The 19,587-nt window shown below is 44.9% G+C and overlaps 1 long non-coding RNA gene across 1 annotated transcript; it reads left to right on the top strand.

The window, feature by feature from the left end:
* The first annotated feature begins 1,372 nt into the window (after window positions 1-1,372).
* Window positions 1,373-16,377, top strand: LOC111096800. Its single transcript, XR_005362577.1, has 3 exons — window positions 1,373-1,635; window positions 6,018-6,112; window positions 15,278-16,377. It is a non-coding gene; the product is annotated as an uncharacterized LOC111096800 (long non-coding RNA).
* The last annotated feature ends 3,210 nt before the right edge of the window (window positions 16,378-19,587 follow it).

Below are 19,587 nucleotides of genomic sequence, written 5' to 3'. Positions count from 1 at the left end.
CAGATCCTTTCCAGTGACATGGGTTTGTGTGGGCACTAAGTGTCCAGTATCATCTGTTCTGCTGACTGAAGTCACTTACCATTCTTGACTGAGGCCACTTATTACAGGTGACAACACAGACCACAAGGTGAGACATAGCTAGGAAGAAATTCCAACTCTACTCTTGCAAGCTCGAACCATTTTGAGTATGTGACTTAAACTCTTTACAAAATGGGAATAATGATGTCCTCTTTACAGAGTTAATCTGCAGGAAAATATGAAGTAATGTATAAAATGCCAGGGGCCCCATAAATGCTAATGTCCCTTTTTTCCTTCCTGTGGCGTTCTTCTGGAGGCTTCTTCTCCTCTTCTCTTTTATTTTGCCTGGCTGGAACTTCCTTTCTCACCTCCCCCCACCACCCCAAATTGTCCCTGGGCTCCATGTGAAGGACCCCAGTGTGTGTACGGAAAGATTAAGCTGTCCTTATAAAGGAGAAATGCATTCAAAATGGGGCACATCAAAAGTGAATGTAGGTGACAAATGTTTATATTTGGAAAGTGCTTCTGCTTTGATCTTGGTTTCTATTTTTCGAGAGCTTGACAAATGTGCCCTCTGGGCCTTGGCTTCAAACGTCTTCAGTCAGCAGAGCACTTTGGCGGAGGTGAAACTCATTTGATCCTGCTCGTGCTTGTGCCCCCGGCCCAGGCGAGCCGCGGTCACGGAAGAGGTGTCCCCTGGTGTCCCTCAGGGCCGCCCTTAGGCCTGCAGGTGCCTGCGGCAGTGGAGGCTGCCCCTGGCTCGGGCCTCCGGAGGCTCTGGAGTGTACTTGGCCGTCAGGAACGGTGCCCTGACCCCGCTGCCTTCCTTCCTGCTCCATGAGGTCACAGCGAACCTTTGCTGATGGAGCCCTGCCCCTGCCTGGCCAGGTGCCAAAGGTGCTTCCCCGAGGGGAAATTCGTCAGGGGCGGCTGTGCGGTGGCGCAAGTCAGGCCAAAGGCTCCATGCCGGCCGCCCCAGCGCTGATCTTCCCAGGGTTTGGAAGAAAAGTCTTGACGGGCTTTCACAACCATGTGTAGCCCCCATGACGCGGCCAGTCCTCGCCAGGAGGTCACGAAACATCTCTGTGGGGGCTCGTGGGTGGTGCAGCCTCTGGGTGTCGGCTCAGGTCGCGATCCCGGGTGTGTGTGTGAGATGCAGCCCCGCACGGGGTCTGCCCATCTCCCTCGCTGCTCCCCCTCTTAAACAAACCACCAAATAAGTACACAAAATCTTCAAAAGCAGAAACAAAAACAAAAGGTCTCTGCTGCGAGGCGGTTTGCTGCGGGCAATGCGCAGCCTTGTGCGGGTTTTCAGAGCTGCGCGCATGCGCCTTCCTGCCCGCGAAGCCCGGGTTCTTTCGGTCCCGTTTCTGGCCACGCTTGGATCTGGGAACGGAAAGCAGGTGGGCACCGCCGTGCCTGCCAGGCCAGTGTGCACCCGGGAACACGGCACCGCCCCAGGGTTCCCGACAGAGGGACGTCACTCCCAAGAGTCGGTCACGCGGGTCACCCAATGGCTGAGAAGCCAACCGAGGGTTAGCGGGACAGCGAGGCCGCCGAAGGGTAGCTACAGCAGGAAGCCGTCACCGCCTCCGGCTGGAGGGACAAGAGAAGGAGGTGACATTACTTGCAAGTAGGGGCTGGGGTCGGCTGGCAGAAGCAGAAACCTCAGCAGGGCTGGATTAGAGGAGGTGCAGGAGCGGGACTGGAGGAGGTGCAGGAGGGGGACTGGAGGAGGTGCAGGAGGGGGACTGGAGGAGGTGCAGGAGCGGGACTGGAGGAGGTGCAGGAGGGGGACTGGAGGAGGTGCAGGAGCGGGACTGGAGGAGGTGCAGGAGGGGGACTGGAGGAGGTGCAGGAGGGGGACTGGAGGAGGTGCAGGAGCGGGACTGGAGGAGGTGCAGGAGGGGGACTGGAGGAGGTGCAAGAGGGGGACTGGAGGAGGTGCAGGAGGGGGACTGGAGGAGGTGCAGGAGCGGGACTGGAGGAGGTGCAGGAGCGGGACTGGAGGAGGTGCAGGAGGGGGACTGGAGGAGGTGCAGGAGCGGGACTGGAGGAGGTGCAGGAGCGGGACTGGAGGAGGTGCAGGAGCGGGACTGGAGGAGGTGCAGGAGCGGGACTGGAGGAGGTGCAGGAGGGGGACTGGAGGAGGTGCAGGAGCGGGACTGGAGGAGGTGCAGGAGCCGGACTGGAGGAGGTAGGAGCGGGACTGGAGGAGGTGCAGGAGCGGGACTGGAGGAGGTGGGAGCGGGACTGGAGGAGGTGCAGGAGCTGAACTGGAGGAGGTGCTGGAGCTGGACTGGAGGAGGTGCAGGAGCGGGACTGGAGGAGGTGCTGGAGCGGGACTGGAGGAGGTGCAGGAGCGGGACTGGAGGAGGTGCAGGAGCCGGACTGGAGGAGGTGCTGGAGTGGGACTGGAGAGGGTGGAGGAGGTGCAGGAGCTGGACTGGAGGAGGTGCTGGAGCTGAACTGGAGGGGGTGGAGGAGGTGCAGGAGCTGAACTGGAGGAGCAGGAGCGGGACTGGAGGAGGTGCAGGAGCGGGACTGGAGGAGGTGCTGGAGTGGGACTGGAGGGGGTGGAGGAGGTGCAGGAGCTGGACTGGAGGAGACGCATGCCCTACTTGCAGAGAGAAGGGAGGGAGAGAAATGCCCTCCCTCCTCCTCATCTCCTACAAGAAGCCCTCGTTGCCCATTGCTGAACCCAGAAGCCAGGAGACACAGATCCTGGGAAACAGCCTGCAGGCGTCAACCACTCTTTTTCTGCCCTTAGGATTTAAAGCAAAGATTAAAGGGGAGAACCAGAAGATCCTCTGGTTCCCCAGTGTCTAGGAGCCTGCTTTGGGACTTTCTTCTCTGAAAACCAGAAAGCCGCAGGACCAGGGAAGTCCAGGGTACTTACTGGAAAAACAGTGGTATGAAGTTCTAGCATGCCTGTGCTAAGTGCAGACAGAGCCACACTCCCCTGGGGGAAGCTCACCAGGACCAGTGTTCTCACAGACACACTCATCCCTCAATAACTTCTGGAGCTCCCTCACCAATGACTGTGGTCCATGCCTCTGTTCTCAGAAGGGTTGGCTTAGGCAGGTGGCATTTCCAAGAATGCTCTGGCTGGCATTAGCAGGTTACGATCCCCCCCGCCCCTCCCGGGGTCACTGAGAAATGTGACATGCCTTGATAACTAGGAGGCACAACTGTTTGGCTTCTTATGGTAAATGCTGGCTTATGGTGACATTTGGGGTATGAGGACACCGTTGATTCTGGGAATTTGTGGTCTGTTCTGCATCTTTTATTTGATTGCTCTCTCACAGAGTTATAGATGCTGCCTGCTTTCTTATCTAGATGTGTCCTGTGTGTGATGTGTGAGAATATATTTATTGAGAGGTTATGGGGGGGGCACGGGTTGCCAAGCAACTCTCTGGAAATGGAGGGCTATAGAGTTTACACTTGTGGGTCACCTTGGGAAAGATGTTCTGGGCTCTGGGCAGAACATTTTTCTCTCTTTGGCAAATGGAAGTTATAGGCACTTCCTAAGAACCCTGTCACCCTCAACATGCCTCTTAAATGCACACTTTTTGATGGTGTTCAGTAACATATTTTTTCCTTCTTCATAAATACGTATTCATCATAGAAGATTTGGAAAAAAATATTTAGGGAAGAAATTAAAGATTACCTACACTTCCATAACCCAAAGGTAACCAGTGCTAATCATTTTCTGAATTTGCCTTCAACTATTTTTTTTCTAATGGAGTATATATTTTAAATTAGGGCCATACTATAGTTATACAGTTTTTTTAAAAAAAGATTTATTTATTTGTGTCAGAGAGAAAGAGCACAAGTGCGTGTAAGTAGGGGGAAGAGCAGACAGAGAGAATCTTCAAGCAGACTCCCCGCCAAGAATGGAACGCAAAGTGGGGATCAATTCCACCACCCATGAGATCATGACCTGAGCCAAAACCAAGAGTTGGACATTTAACCGACTCAGCCACCCAGGTGCCCCTGTTATATACTTTTTCATCTAATATTTGGTAGAAAGTATAAAAGTATCTTACTTTTATTAAAAAAAGCTTGTTTTTAAAATCAGTGAATAACATTCTAGCTGCATGGATACACTGCATTTTGGTTATTCTTTATTGGATGTTTATACTGTTTCCAGTTTTTTTCTTATAATTATACTGCAATCAACATTTGTCCCATAAATTTTGAAGCTGGTACATCTAAAAATGTAAATATAATTGGAATGTCTGGCTGGCTCAGTAGAAGGGCTTGTTGTGACTCTTGATCTCAGGGTTTGTGAGTTCGAGCCCCATGTTGGGTGTAGAGATTATTGAAAAATAAATAAACTTTTAAAAATGTAAAAATACATGTAAGTAAAATTAAGAGTTGTTAAACTATGAAGAAGAAAATATTTGCAAAAAAAGTTACAAAGGATCAATGTTCTTAATATATAAAGAGCTCTTTTCAATCATTATGAAAATCACTATTACCTTTTTTTTTTTTTTTTTTTTTTTTTTTTGAAAATCACTATTACCTTAATGGAAAAATGGACAGAGAAATGAAATAGAAGAATTATCTAGTACCAGTAAATACATGAAAAATGTTCAAAGCCATTGGTAATCAACAGGCATGAATTAGGGGTGCCTGGCTGGCTCAGTCAGTAGAGCATGTGACTCTGGATTTTAGGGTAGTGAGTTCAAGCCCCACATTGAGTGTAGAGATTACTTAAAAATAAAATCTTAAAAAAAAAATTAAGACAACAACATGACCTTGTTTTTGCCTGTAAAGTTGGCAAAGACAAATAAAAACAAAACAAAATACAGAAAGTGTAATGCTAGTGGTAGTGATCATGTAGGTTAGAGAGAGGTCAGGATCACATAATTCCTTGTGGAAAAGTAGATTGATATATTCTTTTTGTTTTAGAGAGATTTTGTTTATTCATTTATTAGTCAATAATTATCAAGTTCCTACTATACTGAAACATATTTTTGGAGGGCGCCAGGCTGGATCAGTTGGTTGAGCACCCGACTCTTGGTTTTGGCTCAGGTCATGATCTCAGGGTTGTGAGATCAAGCCCCACATTGGGGCTCTTTTCTCAGCTAGAGTCTGCTGGAAATTCTTTCCCTCTCTCTTGCCCTCCCCCCTCCTCATGCACATACACTTGTACTCTCTCAAGTAAATAAATACATCTTTAAACAGACAAACAAACAAAGAAACAAATATGTTTTTAGGTGCTAGGAGTCCGAGTCCTATAAAAATATGTGGGATATAGCCCCCGTCCTTATGGAGGCTATGGTCAAGTAAGAGAGGTCTCAGGTGTCCAAATAAAGATAGTGAAATGTCAAATGGACTGATAGGAAGAGCATTGGATTTAGAATCAGAAGATTTGGGTTCTAATATTGGTTTTGGTCTCTTATTAGCTGTGTAACTTTGGCAAAGTCACTTTACCATCTCCAGCTTTGATTTCTCCACCTGCAAATAAGTTGTAGGAGAATGAAACGAAGCCAGAGATCTCAAAATAATTTGTAGGTTACTCATGCTTTTCACATCTGAAGCTTGTAGCTCTGTGATCTTAAATGAAGAAGTCATTATGCTCTTTTGGGACGACTTGGAAAGCTGGTGGGGGGAGACAAAGCATCCTGTGCTGTGGGGAGAGATTTTTGACACTGAAATTGTAGAGAAAAAATGGGCCAAGTGGCAGGAATTGATAAGCAAAGCTGGGAAGGCAGGAGAGGGTAAGGAGAGTTTAAGACCCTGTGGAGTATAAGGTATCTGGCTGAGGTGTAAGAGACTTCTGGGGGTTGAGATAAGCCTGGGGAAGCTGGATTGGGAACTAATGGTGAGAGAGCCTTGATGTGAGGCCAAGGAGCCTGGAGTATGTTCTGTAGATAATCAGAGCTACAGAGATGTTTCAGTAGACGAGTGGCTAAGAATTGAGGTTGATGACTGGCATAGGAAGAAAATGATAGGTAACCCCAGCATGCAAATCTAATATCATTCTCCAGGAAAAGGAACAAGAGCTCCTTGGAGAAGAGGCCAATGCACCGGCTGGGGCAGGGAAGTGCAGGAATAAGCCTGAAGAACCTCATAGTGCTGGAAGGTAGGAAAGTGCTAAACCCAACCCAACCCAACCCAACCCAACCCAAACAAAAGGATGGGGGGTGGGTGTCAAAGAGATACAGGAGCCAACCTGAAAGAGGTCTTAACAGCCAAAGCAGAACAGTTTGAGCAACAGAATAAATAATGTAGTACAAGGTTATAACCCAAAGTATAAAATAAATACCCATGTGTCCATACTGATACAAATAAATGAGGAGAGAAGAAGAAAATCCTTCTTGTCAGAATTCCAAATAATTTCCTTAGATACCCCTCCTGCCAGGAGGTGGACCTAAGCTCCTCTCTAACCCCTCCCCACCTTGAGTGTAGTTTGTGGTTTGTGGTTGGTGACTTGCTTCCAGCAGGTAGAGTATGGCAAGAATGGGGAGGGAGTGTACCTTTACCAGGCAGGAATCTGGCAAATACTCTCTTGGTTTGGTGGTCAAGGTCAACATCTTCAGCAATAAATTGTGTTGCCAGCATATACCCTTGATGTGATGTCATGAGAAGAGCACTTATCTCTGTGGTCCTCTGATCCATAACCTTAGTTTAACCAGAAGAAAATTATCAGATAGATCCAAATTAAGGATCATTCAACAAGATACCTAACCAGTGCTCCTCAGAATTGTCAAAGTCTTTGACAAACAAGAAAAGTCTGATAACCTGTCACAGACCTGAGACATGGCTACTAAATGCAATGTGCTATCCTGGATGAGATCCTGGGAACAGAGACAGGTATTAGTGGAAAACCTAATGAAATCAAAATAAAGCACAAAATTAAAAAAAAAAGTTTTAAAAATGTATTTATTGAGAGAAACAGAGAGAGTGCACACATGTGCATGAGTGTGGGGAAGGGCAGAAGGAGAGAGAGGATCTCAAGTAGACTCCATGCTGAGCACAGAGCCTGACCTGGGGCTTGATCTCACGACTTGAGATTATGACCTGAGCCAAATCAAGAGTTGGATGTTTAATCACCTGAGCCACTCAGGTGCCCTTAAAGCATGAAATTTAGTTGATAGTCTCTTATCGGTATTGGGTTCTTTGTGAAAAACTGCTATGGTGGCGTAAGATGTTAGCAATGGGAGGTACTAGGTGAGAGCTATATGGGAACTCTCTGTACTACCTTTGCAATTTTTTTTTTATAAATCTAAAACCATTTTATTTTATTTTTAAATATTTTATTTATTTATTCATGAGAGACACAGAATGAGAGAGAGAGAGGCAGAGACACAGGCAGAGGGAGAAGCAGGCTCCATGCAGGGAGCCTGATGTGGGACTCAATCCCGGGTCTCCAGGATCATGCCTTGGGCTGAAGTCGGCGCTAAACCGCTGAGCTGCCCGGGCTGCCCCTAAAACTATTTTAAAGTGGAAAGTTTATTTAAAAATTGTTTTTAGGGGGTTCTGAGTGGCTCAGTCAGTTGGCCGTCTGCCTTCGGGTCAGGTTGTGGTCCTAGGGCCCTGGGATCAAGCCCCATGTCTGGCTCCCTGCTCAACATCTTCAGCAATAAATGAATAAATAAATAAATGAAGACCCCTGCTCAGTAAGGGGTCTACTCCCACTACTCCTCCCTCTGCTCTCATGCTTTCTCTCTCTGAAATAAATAAAATATTTTTTTAAATGTTTTTAAAGATAAATGAATGCTGTTAAATTCATTATAGAAGGTAATAAACAATATTATAGTGACTTTGATAGAAGATATTCCATGGGACAGGTATAAGGAATAAACTGATTGGATGGGCCACCTAATAATTTGACTCTTGTCTGCCTTTGATATTGAAGGCTGTGATTTTTTTCCCTGTAGCTTAGAAATTTAACCTGGAAAAACACACACAGATTCACAATGCCTTACTAAATCCCTCCAAAAAATTCAAGTTGTTTTTCTTCAGATCTCTTCAAGACTTCTTTGATAAGCGTTAAAGATATAACTAGCCATGTTTTCCTGGAATCTTATCTCATAATCATCTTTTCTTTTCTTTTTTTGAACTGCTAGGATAAAATGTGACAGAGAGTCTATAGTCTCAGGTTAAATCCATAGTACATTTCATATTACCTTCCATTCAAGTTCTCCTTGGATTCTATAATTTTTCCCCCCAGTGTTTATTTCCCACTAAATTTAGGGTAGGCTTTAAACATCTAAAGTAAAATACATTTTCCCTTAATTTCATTACCCTACCACTACAACTTCTAAATTTCTTTATACTTCCTGCCAACTGAGTCAAACCCAAGAAATGTCACAGGCATCAAAGAATGTTTTCTCTTGTGCTCACAGCTTTTCCTTTAAGAAGGACCCATTTCCACCAAATTTGCATTTACAGGTATTTCCTGTTTACAAGCTGGCCAATGATAAAAGCTTACTCTTCGGTCTTATTTCTTTTCAAAGACATTATTTGATAAGCTTAGTTTGATTCCACCCTTCCACTTACTCATTGTTAATGCCCCGTGCCTGAGAGACAGGATGGCTACAAAATTTGTAGGACCCAATGCAAAATGAAAATTATTAATAACTCTAGAATTATTAAGAGTTTCAAGAGAGTGACAGCAGAACATTGAGCAAAACATGGCATTCTTCTAAGCACCAGGTGGCACAGGTAGTGGGTCCCTGAAGCTGGCCCTGCCAAGGGGACTTAAAGTATAGCGCTTTTCATTATGGCCCTTGGACTTTATTCCAAAAGAAAAGGGTGGGGGGACGCAGTTTAGATGCCACCATCTAGCATTCATTCAGAGGCTAATGGGAGCTGGAGAATCACAGGGGGTGGCTTTGTCCAGTAGCTCAGCCCAGTCCTGTGGTGAGAGGCTGGAGTGTTCAAGGAAGGGACACAGGAATGGCCTGGAGTTCAGTTTTGGTAGACAGGTGACAGCACCCTCCTTACAACATCAATGAGGGGAAGGAGAAGGAGAGATGTGGAAGTCTGCTGGGACCATCTGACTCTTTTTGAGCATCTAGCGAAAGCCAGGGACAAAGCTAGAAGCTAGAGGTATATGTAAGTGAATGAATAAAGGAATGAATGAAATATTTACCCTAGAGGAGGTAGTCTAGTAGGGGGAGATGGATACAGAGATAAATAATATCAGAATAAATATGTTAGATATTTTGAAAGCCTCTTAATCCTACTTTGGTCTTGGGGGCCTGGAGCCCCCTGACCTGATCAAACAAAAGTGGCCCCAACTCTTCATATGTTCAATCCTGCATATGGCAGGTAAGAGATGCACATTCCCTTCAATGAGCCAGGGAAATGCTCTCATGGAGGTATACAGCAGGGTTCCCCAGTGAAAAACAGTGTCGATGCTTTATTTAAGTTCTACCTAAACAAATCTTAGCGGTTTTAGGTATACACATGAATGATAACCCTAACATATGCCAGAGTTTTTTGGGGTGCCTGGGTGGCTTAGGTGGTAAAGTGTCTGCCTTCCACTCAGGTCATGACTCCAGTGTTCTGGGATCCAGCCCCACATTGGGCTCCCTATTTGATGAGGTTTCTTCTTCTTCTTCTCCTTCTTCTTCTTCTTCTTCTTCTTCTTCTTCTTCTTCTTCTTCTTCTTCTTCTTCTTCTTCTTCTTTCTTCTTCTTCTTCTTCTTCTTCTTCTTCTTCTTCTTCTTTCTTCTTCTTCTTCTTCTTCTTCTTCTTCTTCTTCTTCTTCTTCTTCTTCTTCTTCTTTTTTTGTTAAAGATTTTATTTACTTATTCATGATAGACACACAGAGAGAGGCAGAGACACAGGCAGAGGGAGAAGCAGGCTCACCTTGGGGAGCCAGCCCAATGTGGGACTCCATCCCAGGACCCTGGGATCATGACCTGAGCCAAAAGCAGATGCTCAACCACTGACCCACCCAGACATTCTGAGGAGTCTGCTTCTTCCCTTCCTGCTCTGTGCTCATTCTCTCTCTCTTTCTCAAATAAATAAATTAAATCTTAAAAAAAAAAAAAAGCCGGAGTTTTTAATGGTTTAGATTTATTTTTAAATTCACCCAGTTGAGATGATTAAAGAATTTACCGCTTTATTTATTTATTTATTTATTTATTTATTTATTTATTTATATTTTAAAGTAGGTTCCACACTAGCTCAGAGCCAGACATAGGGCTTGCACTCACCACCCTGAGAGCAAAACCTGAGCTGAGATCAAAAGTTGGATGCTCAACCAGCTCAGCCACCCAGGACCCCCTTTACTGCTTTTTTAGAAATAGCAAACTGAAGAATCCCACCGTAATGCAAAAAAGCATTTCCCATGAATATCTATTACAGCTTTAAATGAGCTTTTACAGTATTTTCTCAAAATCAAATTCTTCTCTGAAGTGAGCAGTTTGACATTTCATATCATGTGATAGGTAGATTGTGGCTGTCAAGAGGAACTGGTGGATGATTCCACATCAGTTGTCCTAAATCCAGTTGCCTTACCAGGGTGCCTGGGCGCACAACAGATCAGAACAGTCGTTTCTTCGGCTGTGGAATTTCCCAATCTAAAATTGCTAATGAGGGATCCCTGGGTGGCGCAGCGGTTTAGCGCCTGCCTTTGGCCCAGGGCGCGATCCTGGAGACCCGGGATCGAATCCCACGTCAGGCTCCCAGTGCATGGAGCCTGCTTCTCCCTCTGCCTGTGTCTCTGACTCTCTCTCTCTCTCTCTCTGTGTGACTATCATAAATAAATAAAAAATAAAATAAAATTTATAAAAAAAATAAAATAAAATTGCTAATGATAATTTTCTATTTGGTAATCATCTGATAATGATAAGCACACTCATAAGGACAACAGCTCATAGGGTTTAAAAAACGAGGGCCATTGCTCACATGCAGAATTTCTCCTGCTTTCATAGCAGGGGTCACTCGAGATATTCACATCTCTTCCCCCCTGTGGCTGTCCCCATACCTTTCTCTGACCTGAGTGGGTGGGTGACACAGTAAGACTGGGTGACACTGGGTGTCATAGTAATACTGTCTGAGACACCGGCCCACCCCATCTCCTCATCCCTCTGCCTGCACTGGTGCTCGACACACATGTTGTGTCCACACAGAAGGCTGACTGAATGAGCAATTTAATGATTCCTATTTTTTTCCTTGCAGAAAACTTCGCAAGTCCTTTCATATGAATCTTGCAAGGTCCCTGAGTTGTGGGTAGGCAGAAATTCCATTTTGCATGAAGAGCCAGAGATCCAGTAAGCTAAGTGAATTACTCATACTGACACAGCAAACTGAGCTGATGCCAGGGCTGCCGACCCAGCCTCCTGCTGCTTCCCCAGTGCTCGGGCCTGCAGATCGGAGCCCTTGCCTCGGGTTGAATAGCCAAACAGTGACAGTAACAAATGTTGGCTATAAACTCTCCTGATACATTGGTTAACTAGGGAACTTGCTAACTAAGAGTAGCATCAAAAGTACTTGACGATTTACTGTCAACCTCTTCTGAGAACGCATTTTGGGAAACAAGATGTTAAAACCATCCATAAGACACAAAAGAGATAAATCAGCTGAAGCTCAATGTATACTTAAGTTTTAAAGCTTCTCTTACTACCTGTCCCCTCTCCACTTTTTTTTTTTTTATAAACAACACATAAACACTAGGAACGGCATGTCTAGGATTCCAGTCAATTTTCTATGATTTAAGAAGTATTTTAAAAACAAAACAAAACTCTGGAAGATAGTTTGAGGAAATAAAAGTCTTAACCTCATGACAAAAGAGGTCAGTGGTAGTTCTAGGTGTCTACAAAAGGGGAACTAGTACATCCTTGTTATAAGGAAAAGAAAAAGGAGAAGCAAGTTGTGACCGTTCTCTGCAGGGCAGCAGAAAGGCCAAAGCTTGTGAAAAAAGAAGACCTAGCAGAATAAAGCGCAGTCATCCTGGAAAAAAATATACTGGGAGAAAAAGAAGAGAAAAGAATGACAAATCTGATGCTGAAATTGTTTTTCTGAAACACCATTTTTAAGTAATACTACTTTTTCTCTCTCCTACACATGCACACACACACACACACACACACACAGACATGCATGCACACATACTCATAGAAAAATCTGGGGTTTTGATTGGTGGTAGAAAAGTAAGTAGCAACAGAAAAATACATACATATGAACAACTGAAAATTTTGGAAAAGACTCAAGGGGCATCCCCATCTCTGGTAGATTATGGATAACCAGCTGCCTAGAGTGGTTGAATTGTTCATTTGTTCAGTAGCAGAGCAGATTTGTTCTAGAACACCCCAGCCATGGGCAGACAGCGTGATTCTAAGCAGCAACCAGCAGTTATGTGGCTTGTGGTGACTTCATCACTGTTTATGTTTTTATTACCAGGTAACATTACAGTTCTCATTCTGCAATAGGATTTGGCTCTCAGATCCAATAACTGTGTGTGTGTGTGTGTGTGTGTGTGTGTGTGTGTATACATTCATATATATTTTAATATTTAACATTCCTTTATGAGCAGGGCTGCAAAAGGAACTTTTAATCGGGGGTTAAAATACAGAAAAATCTTATATACTGGTTTGGAAGGTAAACCTTTCACTTCTGCCCTTCTGTCTGTCGTTTTTCTTCTCATTTCGCAGATGTGCTGCTGGAGAAGAACCCAGCCCCCTGGTCGGAGGATTACTGCCCAGCCCTCTGGGCAAAACAGACAGTGGTTTACCCTTAGGCTCTCTTGTGGTCTAAGGAGAGGAGGCCTGAATGAAAGCCACTGGGGAAATGTTAAATGTAAAAGGTATTAGAGAAGAAAATCAGAGCAGTTTAGTGAAATACTGACTCGGAAGAGGGCACTAACACCTCCCACATGCCCCCTTTATTTCGGAGCCGTGTCTGGGGTGGATGTGGACACTTCTCTCAGTGAGGTCTGGTTAGAGGAAATTAGCACCTCTCACCCCTCCTCTGCCCCTGGTTTGCTAGAGGGAAAAGGCTCTGCAGGCCACACTGTTCTCATGAAATGAAGCTTGGCTCCAAGCCTGCATTTTAAAAAAACTGATATATAATTGTCATATAACATTGGATTAATTTGGGGTGTACCACATAATGATTTAATATAGATTAACATTACAAAATGATCACCATAATTTGTTTAGATAACATCCGTCACCATGCACAGTTACAATTTTCTTTTTCTTCTGATGAGATCTTTTAAGACCTATTCTTAGCAACTTTCAGATATCCAATGTACTATTCTTAACTATAGAGTCCCCGTTGCTGTGCAGTTGCTGTACATACTTTATGTTACATCCCCAGGACATCTTCATCTTATAACTGGAAGTCCAAACCTACATGATACAGCTCAGATTTATTCCCATTCTAATCCAACACTCCTTGTCAGAGCTCCTGCCAACTGGTGGTGCCAGTACGTGTGCTTGTGTGTTGGAATGTGAATGGGATCTAGACATCGCTATGGTGGAAGGTGGAAGGAAGCCTCTTTAGGATTGAGTCATTCTTGGCTCAGGGGTCTTCATATAATGAGGTGACCATCACTCTGCTTTCTGAGCTGCTCACACAGGCTGGAAAGGGCTTTGACGGAAAAGATTACTTTCCAACCAGAAGTCCAAGAGCTTTGGGAGGCAGGACCTTATGCAACCTTTCTTTGACTCACTAGAGCTTTGGAAAAATCCATCTAGACCAAAGTACCTGCATCACTTGTGGTGGGCGGATCCATAGGTAGATGCCACTGATCTTATCCTGGGCTGCTTATGATGTATGTAATCTTAGGTTCCAGAATTAAAATGAAGAAATAAGTGTTAATCATATTCTTCCAACCAAATGGGGGTAAAACAGGCTTCTTTCTTTGAGTTGGCTTTTATTTTCCTGTATCTTTTTTTTGTCTGGAGGTATGAAGTATCTTTTGTGGAAACCAGTTCTGATGAAAGGTTTTTCCAATGGAAAAAGTGGAAAATAATGCTAGGAACTCCCCCACTTCTATTGATATTTTCGACGAGGCCTTTCTGAGCTCCCTTTACTTCCAAAAAACCAAAACCACAAGAAGAAAACAACTATGAACCTCTTGTTTCTTGACATTTAAATCTGCTGTGTCCTTTGGGTAATTCATGTTGGGTTTCAAAGTCTGATTTGAGACTTTTTTCTTTCCTTTCTTTCTTTCTTCTTTCTTTCTTTCTTTCTTTCTTTCTTTCTTTCTTTCTTTCTTTCTTTCTTTCTTTTTTAGGGGAGATGATGGGGAGGGGCAGAGGAAGAGGGAGAGAGAAAATCTTAAGTAGGCTCCACACACCAACACAGAGCCCAACACGGGGCTCAATCTCACAACCCTAAGATCACAACCTGAGCTGAAATCAAGGGTTGGATGCTTAATCAATTGAGCCACCCTAGGCAGCCCATACCTGGCTTTTCTATAGGTTTCACGGCACACCAGGAATGGGGCTGTTGAAATGCGTGTGCCAAAGCGCTGTCATGACCAGATGGGTTAGAGAAGCTCTTGCTAAAACAAAAAGACAAACAAAAACAAATAACTCTATAGAGATTTTAATTTTCTTTCCCTGGCTGCAGAATGGGGAGGGTGTGGAGGATGGGGAAGAGGCAAAAATGGTGGAGAATGCATAGTGTTTCCATGAGTAAGTTTAATTTGACCTTTAGGAATTTATTAACTTCTTATTGAGTTGAAGTTCTAACCTGAGATCTAAGGGTCTCATTCATCAATATGCATGATTTGGGGGTGGGTGGGTGGGTGGAAGGTACATTAGTCATGGATTCAGTTATCAAGAAAGCTCAGAGTTGGGACAAAGTGTGGCTCTGTATGCAAGTGTCTCCCGATATCCATCTGCTTGATATTCGGACTTCTCATTGTTCTCCTTGTGAGATTACACCTTCCAACCCACCACCTGATCCCCTTTTGAGTTTCTCTGTTCTCAAATTCCTCCGAAAATAAGGCTGCCAGAGGGGCAGGCCAGCAGCTATGGTATCTGGACAGCTTGTCTTCATGTTCTCTTAGCTAGAAGGTGTAGGGGTAACAGCAGTGGCCAGCCCTGCCCTGGTGCCACCGACCTGACTCTGATGGCTGAGGGCACCGCTGGCCAGGGTCTGGAAAGAACAATAAGGAAGAGGGACTGCAGAGGTGGATCAATCAGCTCACACAGGCTCTGGCCAGCCGGACTCTTTGCCGATTACTCAACTCTTCCTTTTCTTCCACTCCAAGGGACAAAAAGGTCAGGATTTCATGGCAGAGTTCTCCTCCTGGACGCCTCTTATTGTGTCTTCACAGGCTCAGCAAAGATCCAGAAGGGACTCCAGTTTTGGAATTCTATAACTTCTGTGGGAACTTGTTGGCTAGTCCAGTGCCCATGCTGTGGGGAGGTGAGGGGTGAAGATAACAGGACCAGAGAGAGTCCTGCGGAGCCCCAGGAGCCCGCGCCTGCCGGCACAGCACAGGAGGTGGCCACTGGACAGAAGCAAGGATGGTCCCCTCTGGAGCCCCCTGAGAAGCCTGGGTGAGAGGAAGTGTGCGAAGTTGAAAGGGATTTCATCCTCAAGCAGAAAGCATTTAGCAGATGTCTAAACCCTCGTTTGGAGGAGGGGGAGATATTATGCCAATTAAATCAAGACAATAGCATCTTGTTCCCCCTGCAGTGAACCCTGATAAAATTGCCCGTCCAGGGGAAGGAAAGTATTTCATTATTGCACCTTTGAAAGAGGATAATCCTTTCTGTATTTCCTCTCTGGGGGATGGTGTCCTTTGTTCTTGCACCTCTGACTCACAGCTACTCCTTACCTTTAGTTTCGGGGGAAAAACTCGGTAGTTAAAAAAAAAAAAAAAAAAAGGCATGTGTGATTTAATGACCAGGTTGTTAGACAAGTGAAGACCCATCTCAGGATTCTGATCGATAAACCAGAGGTGATGACACAGTAATCTCACAGTGTCCCCTGGGCCGGGGCACTGACACTCAGGAAGTGCCTTCTGCTTCCCTGGGGATTGGGGCCCCCGGCTGGGCCCTGCAGAGCTGACTCCTCTGGGGCAGGCATCTGAGACTGGTGGACGTGCAAGTCTGGAAAAGATCTTTTGGAACCGGGAGGGGCGACAGGTTACCACTCTGATGACCTCACTCCAGGACAGAAAGCCAGAAAGTGTAACAAGGAAAAGAATTGCTCTCACAGAATCTGTGGGATGGGATCGTAAAGCCCATCAAGCCCAGTGGCTCCATCTTACAGCTGCAGACACTAAGGCTGGGCCTGATTGAGAAACATTCCCAGATCTGCTGAATGAGTCTAACGGGCCTTGCAGCACTCGGGAGGGGCTTATCCCCAAAACGTTGGAGTTTCCAAAGAGCATCAAAGAACAAAATAAAAAATTAGAAGCTCTGCCCAGCCTGGTTCTCCAAGTCATTGCGTTCTTAGCATGATCAGGAAGTTTCAAGCATCCTTTTATCAGTCGTAAGCATTGTTTTAATCATGAAGTGTCTCTCCCTGAAAGATAAGAGCCTTCCCAGGCATGAGCAAGGAATGTCTATTTCTCAGAGTGTCTTGCTTCTTTAGAGTGACCTTTTCTTTCAGGTGAAATGCAAAGACCTGGCCTTTTCATAGGAAGGCAGGTGACTCGCTTTTTCAGACTCTGGGCATCACTAAGTATGGCCCGAACTCCATAGGAGTGGTGGCAATCCAGTTTCAGACCAGAGAGCCGGTCCCACCCCAGCACAGGGCCTTTTCTGGGAACAGTCTGAGTATCTTTAGGGAGACTCACTGATTGATCTATGTTGGAACGAGTGACTTTCCTGGCGGGGACTGATCCCAGGCACCGTGCCCGTCTTCACTGTGTGTGAACCACCTGAAATTTTGATTTTTGGATAAGCAGTAGGTTGGAGAGGTTTGATGACACTAATGGGGGTGGAGTATGTGTGTGTTGAGGGTCGTGAGGCTGCTGGCCTGGTCCTGGACTTAATCTCTGGGGAAGGACATTTACTGGAAACAGTAGTGGAATGGGGGTGGAGCTTGTGGAAATACCTCTCTAACAGCAGATGTTCTTTGATGGTGAGACACAAAAATCTCCAAGTACCAACAGCTCACCCCACTGGCCCACAGTACTGTAGTCGCACCATGCCTGTTGCTTAGGATTTGGAGAATATTTTGAGCCCTCCTTTGGTACTTTAGCCTTTCCCATAGAAAATCCTACCAATTCTTTTCCTTAAGAAAAATAAAATTGAGATCTTAGTTTTAGTTTTGTTTGGAGTTAATAGTAATTTTAATACTTCTGATAGTGAGAAGATAGTAAAAGATAAAAGAGAGAAATCTTCACTGCTTAACAACTGCTTGATCCCCTGTTCAGCTCAGAAATAGGGCAGAAAGACCCCAGGACAAGGAAATGCACGCATGAATGTGTATTAGCACCGCTGGACAGAATCATATTGCTGGGAAGGAATATATGCATGACCACCCTTCCACTGGCCTAGCTGTGACCTTTACATTGGTTAGACTTCTCCAGTCTGGAAGTAGTACTGGGAGGGAAGGGGAGATGGCTTAGGGGGAGGTGCAGTAACCCTACAGAAGAGGGTTACTGAGGCTATTTGTCAGCTGCACGAAGCACAGATAGTGGCAGGGTACCAAACTACTCTGAATTATGGACAATGTGGTTATCATTCATGGGAGGCCGAAGTAAGGCTCTAAACAGCCTCCCCAGAGATGATGGTTTCCCCTAGCAGGTAGGACAACTTGCATTTTCTGAACTGTATGGAATTTCAGGTTGTCATAAAACTCCAGAAAAAGCTGCTTTAAAACCCAAGTACATCTGTGCAGTGCATCACCATGCCCTAACCATCCGAAAACCTCTGCCCTCCAGCATGTGACTAGCTTGCGAGAGAGATTAGCCTTTTATTATTTGTGAAAGCACTCAGCAACCCAGAAATAAACATGGACGCTGATGTTGATTTGAGAACTAAGGGATATCTTTCAAGTCTAATAGATGTGATAAAAATAAACAACATCCTTTCATAAATTTAATGGAGCATGGCTTTCTGTTTATCTTGTGTCATGTACTTGAGGTTACCCCACTGGAAGAAGAAAACACTTGATTAATGCAAGGAGTCTATTTTGTAATCTGCAGTGGTTGGAAAATATTTTTCTACTTCCTGCCATGCCCTTTTTTGCTTCTCTAAGGAAGTTATTGATGGTGTGCTTTATAATAATGAGAATGCAGCAATTTCTAGTGAGAAACCCAACAGGTTCCTTTGTTGCAGCCACTCATCCATTTGGAAGTTAGTTAAAAAGGGATTCTCTGCTCTTTTTCTTTCACTGTGTGGCCGAAGCTTTTCTTTGGGTGTTTGTGACATCAAAGAATAATGATAACAACAAATATTTCAAGTACTTGTTGAAGTACTGGACAAAGCACTTTCCATAAATTGTTCATCCATACAGGGCTGTGAGGTAAATATTATTCTCATTTTACTGATGAGAAGCTAAGGTTTGAGATTAGATGACTTGCTCAAGGTCATACAGCTAGTAGTAGATGGAGGACCCCATCTTCACCGGAATGACTGTCAGTCCTGCACAAGAACCAAGGCCCTGACTGTGTTCATTCATTTATTGTGCTTGAGTATGATTATAGCACCTACTGTGTGCCAGACATTGTTCTAGACACTGGAGATACCAAACCAAAGCAAACAAAACCCCTGCTCTCCTGGAACTTACATTTTAGTGAGGTCCAGTGTGGTGACTTATGCTATGGAAAAAAAGAAATTAAAAAATGAATATATAAGATATGAGAGCAGGAGTTGCAAGTTTAAATAGAGCAGTCAGGAAAGCAAATGGGATTTCAAGAAAGAGCTGAAACAGGTGAGGGAGTATGCCATGTGGCTACCTAGGGAAAGAACCGTCTAGGCAGATGGAATGTGCAAAGACCCTTGTCTTTGTGGGGCTATGCTTAGTATGTTTCAGGAACGAAGAGGAGACTAGCAGGGCTGCAGAAGTACTGAGCAAGGTGGGGAACAGCAGATGAGATGAGAGAGGCACATGGAGGCTGGGTGGCGAGGGCCTTATAGGCCTCACAGAGACTTCATCATTTATGCAGAATGAGATGGGGAGCCATTGATGGGTTTTGAGCAGAGAATTTTCCGAAGGATCCTTTTGGCTGCTGCATGAAGACAGACTCCACTCACCAACCCGAGATCAAGAATCGCATGCTCTACCGACTAAGCCAGCCAGGTGCCCCTAGAAATGTTTTTTTTACTGTGGAAGAGACCACAGAGAGGGGCATGAGGAGGGCAAAGAGGATTTATATCAGATCTGAGAAATGGGCCTTTGTGAATGTCTTTTACTCCATGCAGTTGTCTCCTTGACAAGCAGGAGACACTGAAAGGGGGCTTCCAAGAGTATACCTGGTGGATGCAAATCGATAGGAGGTTCTCCCGTGTGATAGAAAATTCTACAAAGATAAGGCCTGTTTCCTGTCTTTTTTCTTCTTGAGACTATCTTGCCTGACCCACCCTGCAGGAAGAACATTTTGTCACAAACCATCATCACACAGGAACCTACAATTGTGCCTGAATGGGGATAGGTCAGTTAGTGGATTATGGAAGTGAATATTCT

Source organism: Canis lupus, chromosome 7 (assembly GCF_011100685.1).
Source record: "Canis lupus familiaris isolate Mischka breed German Shepherd chromosome 7, alternate assembly UU_Cfam_GSD_1.0, whole genome shotgun sequence".
NCBI classification, from domain to species: domain Eukaryota; kingdom Metazoa; phylum Chordata; class Mammalia; order Carnivora; family Canidae; genus Canis; species Canis lupus.
This window is presented reverse-complemented; position numbering and strand designations above follow the sequence as displayed.